Raw genomic sequence first — 7,797 nt, 5'->3', positions numbered from 1 at the left:
GTCTTCATCAATACAATGGAAATAGTAATAGCACCCTCCCTACGGAGTCACTGTGGGGATTAAATGAAATGAAGCATGTGAAGCTGCCGCACAGTAAGCTCTTGGTAAACAGTAGCTCTTATTACTATTATTATTAATATAGGCTGAGCAGGGCATCCTAAATCAACACAACCTCACTATAGCATTGTTCAAGCAAAAATCAGAGCTAAGAGCAGCTCCTGTTGGCTGCGTTGCAAGCACCACCTAAGCAGGTTTTGAGTTTGCATCTCCAGGGATCCAAGATTGTCATTTTTAAACGAATTTAGCAATGGAGTGATGTCTTGGTTCTTGGTGCCTCCAAAGCAGACCCTGAGACAGAGCTTTGAGTGCAAATAGTTTATTTAAAGGTGATCTTGGCCGGGCACAGTGAGTGGCTCGCTCCCTTAATCCCAGCACTTTGGGAGGCCGAGGTGGGTGGATCATTTGAGGTCAGGAGTTCGAGACCAGCCTGGCCAACGTGATGAAACCCCCGTCTCTACTAAAAATAGAAAAATTAGCCAGGCATGGTGGCGGGTGCCTGTAATCCCAGCTACTCGGGAGGCTGGGGTGGAAGAATCCCTTGAGGCTGGGAGGTGGAGATTGTGTTGAGCCGAGATCGGACCACTGCACTCCAATCTGGGCGAGAGAGTGAGACCCTTTCTCAAAAAAAAAAAAAAAGTGATCTCAGGAAGCATAGTAAGGAAGTAAGATAGGGAAGGGAGGAAACTAGTAAAGAATGTGTTAAAGGTTACTACCGTGAACAACTGTACCCCTGGAGCCTTGGACAAGGTTGTATTCTGTGCAGCACACCTCAGAATCAACTACTGATAGGGAAGGAAGCAACTTCTCTCCATCTCTGGCTGAGGGGCACTCTCAGGGTGTTGACTCTCCGGCACTGTCAGCCTGCCCTGTGAGGGCAAAGTGTACTCTCTCAAGCTGGCCAAGATGTCCAGGAAAAGCTGCTCAGGAAGTCACTGGCTATACGGGAACTCTTTACAGGTAACTTCTAGGTAGGCCAAGGGGATGTGAGCAGAGCACCACCAGCAACTTCTACAACTGGATATTGGGTGATAATTAGGAAATAATTATTAATTATTATTATTTGTGATAATGGTATTGCAGTTATGTAGAGAATGTTCTAATTCTCAAGGGATGCCTGCTGAAATATTTGTGGGTCAAGTGTCATGATAATTGCAACCACCTTTCAAATGATTCAGCAAGAAAAGTAAACACATAAACACAAAGCAAATATAGCAAATGTTAACATTTATTCAATCTAAATAGGGGTCTATAGATCTTCATTGTACTATTGTTTCAACTCTTCTGTATGACATTTTTGTCACCAGAATGTTGGGGAAATGTATTCAGCAGATATTTATTGAGTATCTACAATGTGCTAAGTATTCTAAGTATTGAGGATGCCAGTTGCAGCCAAGCCAATATGGTGGCTTTGTCATGAATTAGGGAAAAGATGGCTTCTCTAGTCACTCTACTGCCATCTGTGGAAAATTGTTATAATAACTCTACAAAGCTATGATGTCTATAAGACGAATGGTGCTTCCAGCTCTCCATAACATTATGGTGATACATAGATGAATCAAACAAGCTCTGGGCTTTTGAAGGTCTTACATTGTAGAGTAGAACGTTAATGATGATCAGGAGCCAGGCAGAGTGGCCTCAGGTGCTGAGCAGGGATTTCAGATAAGAAAAATGGTATAATGGCCCCCCTGCTGGAGAGTCAAAGAAGTCATATGACTTGTGCAAGGTCATGTAAATCCCTGGAACCGTCCTCTTTCCTAGAACTGACAGAGGGGAGAAATCATTTTTCTGTAAGTAGTTAACCATTAAGCCTGAGTAGTTTGGCTGTTTGGAGTATTTACAGAGTCCAATACTTCACAGCTTCCCCAGTGGCTTAGACCAAGAGGGAGAGAGGAAAAGCAGCCTCAAGTCTGAACATTCCTGGGAATAAAGACCAATCTGGCAGGGTGCGGTGGCTCACGCCTCTAATCTCAACACTTTGAAAGCTGAGGCGGGTGGATTGCTTGAGCCCAGGAGTTCGAGATCAGCCTGGGCAACATGACGAAACTTCATCTCTACAAAAAATGCAAAAAAAAATTTACAAAAATTAGCCAGGCATAGTGGCATGTAGTCCCAGCTACTTGGGAGGCTGAAGTGGGAAGATGAATTGAGCCCAGGAGGTTAAGGCTGCAGTGAGCGTGATCGCACCACCGCACTCCAGCCTGGGTGAAAGAGCAAGACCCTGTCTCAAAAAAATAAAACATACAAAATAAAAAAAAGAAAATCTGCTTCCCATTCCTAAGGCCCAGGTACTTCTAGAAGGGTAACAGAAAGGGAGTCCATGACTTTCTTTTTTTTTTTTTTTTTTGAGACGAAGTCTCGCTCTGTCGCCCAGGCTGGAGTGCAGTGGCGCAATCTCCGCTCACTGCAAGCTCCGCCTCCTGGGATCACGCCATTCTCCTGCTTCAGGCTCCGGAGTAGCTGGGACTACAGGCGCCCGCCACCACGCCTGGAGAACTTTTTGTATTTTTAGTGGAGACGGGGTTTCACCATGTTAGCCAGGACGGTCTCGATCTCCTGACCTCGTGATCCGCCCGCCTCGGCCTCCCAAAGTGCTGGGATTACAGGCGTGAGCCACCGCGCCTGGCCAGGAGTCCGTGACTTTCTGATTAAGGCAAGTATTAGAATCACCTGGGGGAGGCTCCAGTACCTTTCCTTCCTCAGTCCTGATAAGACTTAGAAATTTCATCTTTAACAAGCCTTCCAAGGGACTCTACACAGTGGTTCGTGAATCTCCTTTTGAGAACCATGGAGTCAAATTCAAGGTGCAAATTGGGTGCTCTGCCCTGGAAGGGGATGCGTGCACAGGGCTGCCTTATGGGAGGCTGGCTTGGTGGGTACACAGGCCTCACAGTACTTTCTCTGGTATGGGAATGAAGAACAGGAGAGAGACAACCAACCAGAATGTGGGAAAGGCCTGCAGGGCAGGGCAGTGATCACTGAGCACTGCCATCCCACAGCCTTTGAGCTGTGACCAAACTTGGTATGACAGAGATAGCAACTCAGGAAATGGCTAGAGGGCCCCAGGGCCATCTGGCCAGGTCACTGGGAATGCCACTGATAGTTTTAAAGTGACAGAAAAACTAGAAATTTGGCAGGCATAGCCTAGCAATGATAGAGTGGTTCTTTTTCTCTTTTTTTTTGAGACGGAGTTTCGCTCTGTTGCCCAGGCTGAAGTGCAGTGGCGTGATCTGGGCTCACTGCAACCTCTGCCTCCTGAGTTCAAACCATTCTCTGTCTCAGCCTCCCAAGTAGCTGGGATTACAGATGCCCGCCACCACGCCTGGCTAATTTTTGTATTTTTAGTAGAAATGGGGTTTCACCATCTTGGCCAGGCTGGTCTTGAACTCCTGACCTTGTGATCCACCTGCCTCCCAAAGTGCTGGGATTACAGGCATGAGCCACTGTGCCCGGCCAATAGAGTGGTTCTTTAGCAACACAGGGACCCAGTGTGTTTCTTCTTCTTCTTCTTCTCCTTCTCCTTCTTCTTCTTCTTCTTCTTCTTTCTTCTTCTTCTTTTTTTTTTTGAGACAGAGTCTTACTCCATCACCCAGGCTGGAGTGCAATGGTGCAATCTCAGCCCACTGCAACCTCTGCCTCCCGGGTTCAAGTGATTCTCCTTCCTCAGTCTCCTGAGTAACTGGGATTACAGGTGTGCACCACCATGCCCAGCTAATTTTTGTATTTTTGGTAGAGACAGGGTTTCTCCAGCCCAGGCTAGTCTTGAACTCCTGATCTCAAGTGATCCTCCCTCCTCAGCCTCCCAAATTACTAGGATCACAAGCGTGAGCCACTGCACCTGGCCTGGTCATAGCTTAAATGACAATCAGTGATTCTCCAACCTCTCATTCCCCATTATTAGGATTCCTCCATCACCAGAAATCTTAAACCTTAAAGCAATACCTGAAGGGCTATCTGAATAGGGTTGCCAGATTTAGCAAAGAAAAATACAGGGCACTCCGGTGAATTTGAATTTCAAGTAAATAACTAACAAATATCTTTTTAGTGTAAGTATGTCCTAGGTAACTACTATGTGCTAATTCATCACAAGCAAATATTTTAAGACTTATATGTTAAAACATCATTGTTTCTCTGGAATTCAAATTTAACAAGACATCCTGTCTTTTATCTGGCAGTTCTCCAACTGTCTTCTCCCTTTTTTAGTACATGAAGAAATGAGGTTCAGGGAAGTAAAGGGACTTGTCCAAAGTAACACAGCTATTTAGGGCCAGAGCATGGATTGGAATTCTTTCAAGATGCTTGGCTGCCACGTGGCATCTTTTTCCAAGTGTCTAACTTCAGAGTTTTAAAATTTGGCTTCTTGAACTATTATGGATGAGCTTTAGAGTGTCAATGAAACCGCTGAAATTGTAGGCAAAACTGTGTGTGTGTGTGTGTGTGTGTGCATATGTGTATTTTTCTGGGGAGATGGTCTCCCATCTTAGCCTGAATGGACTCAGGCATCATTCTATGCTCTACAACCTATCTATATCAAAAACAAAAACTCCCCTGAGCTACCCTATATCCTCCTTCCTTCTTTGCCCTCCATGAATTTTTCATTTGAAGGGAGGAGTAGGAGAACTAACTTTATTTATTTATTTTTGAGATGGAGTCTTGCTCTGTCACACAGGCTGGAGTGCAGTGGTGCAATCTCGACTCACTGCAACCTCTGCCTCCCAGGTTCAAGTGATTCTCCTGCCTCAGCCTCCCGAGTAGCTGGGATTACAGGTGCACGCCACCACGCCTGGCTGATTTTCGTATTTTTAGTAGAGACAGGGTTTCACCATGTTGGCCAGACTGGTCTCGAACTCCTGACTTCAGGTGATCTGCCCACCTCGGCCTCCCAAAGTGCTGGGATTACAGGTGTGAGTCACCACGCCCAGCCAGGAGAACCAACTTTAAACAGATACCTATTATACGCTTAGCCCTTTACACATGTTCTACCATTCAACCCTCACATCCACCTAGAAAGTGCCTATGATGATCCCCATTTTACATGTGAGGAAATTAAGGTGTAGCCAGCTCTCAGGGTTAAGATGATAAAACTAATAAAAGAGTAACCCAAGTGAGAATGCTCCCAAAACCAATGCCCTTTCCCCCAAAGCTTCCTGCCTCCAGACTGACAGCAAGCAGGAAACTATCTGTCAGTGTTTAATTCCTCCGCTTCCTCCGCCTATTGGGACTGACCCAGAGTTGACAGCGGAAACACCTGTACGATAATAGGCAGAAGGTAGCAGAGATGTGACCTTTGCAATTGACCACTAGAGGTCCCTTTTCATACACAGTGATTTTGAAGTTAGACTGCTAGGGTTTAGAGAAGATATTTCCCTGTTACAGACTTAACTGGTCTATTTCATACCAGGCAGTCCGGGAGTGGCTGTGTGACACAGCAGGAGCAATACAGAATAAAATGGCTCCCTCAGAAGAAGGTGGGTGATGTCCTCCAGGATCAGTCTTGAAGACAGGGTTTTCAAGTGGGAACACAGCAGGGTTCTAAAGCTTCCTCCTCATCCGAAAGGAAAAACACACAGGACATTCCACCACCCACCGTCATCAGGCAAACATCCAATTTCCTTTGGAGTGTAGTCTGGCTCCAGGGCCATATTTACTGGAAGCTAATGAAGCTTCGGCTTCAGGGACCCTCATTTGCATAGGCCTATTCTAAAGGCCCTGACCTTAGTCACTTTATATTTGTAGTTTTGTATTTTTTTTTCCTTAAAGGAATTCCCCACCACTACCACCATCAACTGTAAAAACATCAGGCCGCATAGGGCTTGGGTCTAGTCCTCTCTAGCTCTAGGTTACAGGATTTCAGAGAAGAGAAAAGAGAATGGGGAGAGTTTCAAAGGGAAGCCCCCCTCGAAACTAGTAAGAGAATTTCCTGTGGTATGAGAAAAAGCTCCAACATGGGCCAAAGAACAAGGTAGTCACTTGATCTCCAAAGAGCTGGAATTGTGGGGGCACCAGACCTGAAGGAGCCCCCTCTTCTCGCCTGCTGGGAGCTTTCCTGAGCCAGCAGGAGTTTGCCAAATCTTTAGAAACAGGGTGGTTCACTGACAGCTCTGTAGCATCCTGTTCACTGCTTTCTGAATAAACAAATGGTCTTGCCAACAATTGTGTAGATTTTGAGGGGGGAAATCACACTGTAGTTCCAGAATTTTTTTATTTTTTATTTTTTTTATTTTTGAGACAGTCTGCTCTGAAGTGCGGTGGTGTGATCTTGGCTCACTGCAGCCTCCACTTCCCAGGTTCAAGGGATTTTTGTGCCTCAGCCTCCTGAGTAGTTGGGATTACAGGCACATGTCACCATGCCCAGCTAATTTTTGTATTTTTAGTAGATATGGGGTTTCACCATATTGCCCAGGCTGTTCTCGAACTCCTGGCCTCAGGTGATCCACCCACCTTGGCCTCTCAAAGTGCTAGGATTACAGGTGTGAGCCACCACACCCGGCCTAGTTCCAAAATTTCTATGAGTTGTAATGAGCTACGAACTTCACAAAGGAGTAAATAACCAAGGTGGAAATAACAATTCTGTTTGGGAGATATGAATGGATTCTGGAATAACAGCAAAAGCAATATCCACACCTTTAGAAGCAGATGCGTGGAAGGAGCTGGGAGGTTTTCCGTTTCTGAAAGAGGGCAGTGCTGGAAACTTGCAACCAGCAATCTTCTGGAACTGGCTTGCATCGACTGGTGGGAGCTGACTCTGTGTCTCTTCCCAGCTCTGCACTCAGTGACTTCAACTTGATAGCTTGAAATCAGCCACAGTGGGATTATTTACACCATTGAAATTGGCAATTGGTAAAAATCAGGGCTCTCCCCACTACTGGTTGTTAACCCTTTACCAGCACATCATTGCCTGAACCTCACCACTAACATACATGCGCGCACACACACACACACACACGCGCGCGCAGCACAGAACCTGCAAGCACTCCTCCTGCATATTTATGTGTATGCATAAACACAAAAAGAATCACATATGTACACTTTCCCTTTATAGCCAGCTTGGATCTCCCCGCTCCGTCATGCTAACAGCTTTAGTGTTTTCCTATTTACATCCTGATCTCAGACGGTGATCTCTCTCTGTCTAGAATTCATAGTTGTTCTTTCCCTTACATCATGAGACCCTCAGTGTTTCAGGGATTAAGTACCTAATTGTGAAACCTTCTGAGGCAATAATAGAGTCAGGCCAGCAGATTACCCTATATATCCCCAAGTGAACAGCAAAGACGATAATACAACAATTGAATGGTCTCCTCCAAATGGAAACCATGTTAAGATGTGGCCAGTGTTCTCTCAAGAAGTTCAAAGGCCTCCCTGAGTTCTCACCAACCTACACCTGTTCCTCTGGCATATGGAGAAACTTGAGATGAGCATCTTTGTGTCAGATGGACAGAAACAGGTCCCAAAGAGTCATGTGACTTGCTGAGGCCAGACCCAACAATGGATGTCACTTCTCAGCCTGAAAATCTTGAGCTGCAAAATATGAAATGAGAAACATCAGGAAGGGACTGACGTTTGTGTGTCTACTTCAGTCTTTAGTCCTTTTTTTTTTTTTTTTTTTTGAGATGGAATCTCACTCTGTCACCTAGGCTGGAGTGCAATGGCACAATCTCAGCTCACTGCAACCTCCACCTCCCAGGTTCAAGCAATTCTGATACCTCTGCCTCCTGAGTAACTGGGATTACAGGTGCACAC

Source organism: Symphalangus syndactylus, chromosome 20 (assembly GCF_028878055.3).
Source record: "Symphalangus syndactylus isolate Jambi chromosome 20, NHGRI_mSymSyn1-v2.1_pri, whole genome shotgun sequence".
Classification (NCBI taxonomy): Eukaryota; Metazoa; Chordata; class Mammalia; order Primates; family Hylobatidae; genus Symphalangus; species Symphalangus syndactylus.
This window is presented reverse-complemented; position numbering follows the sequence as displayed.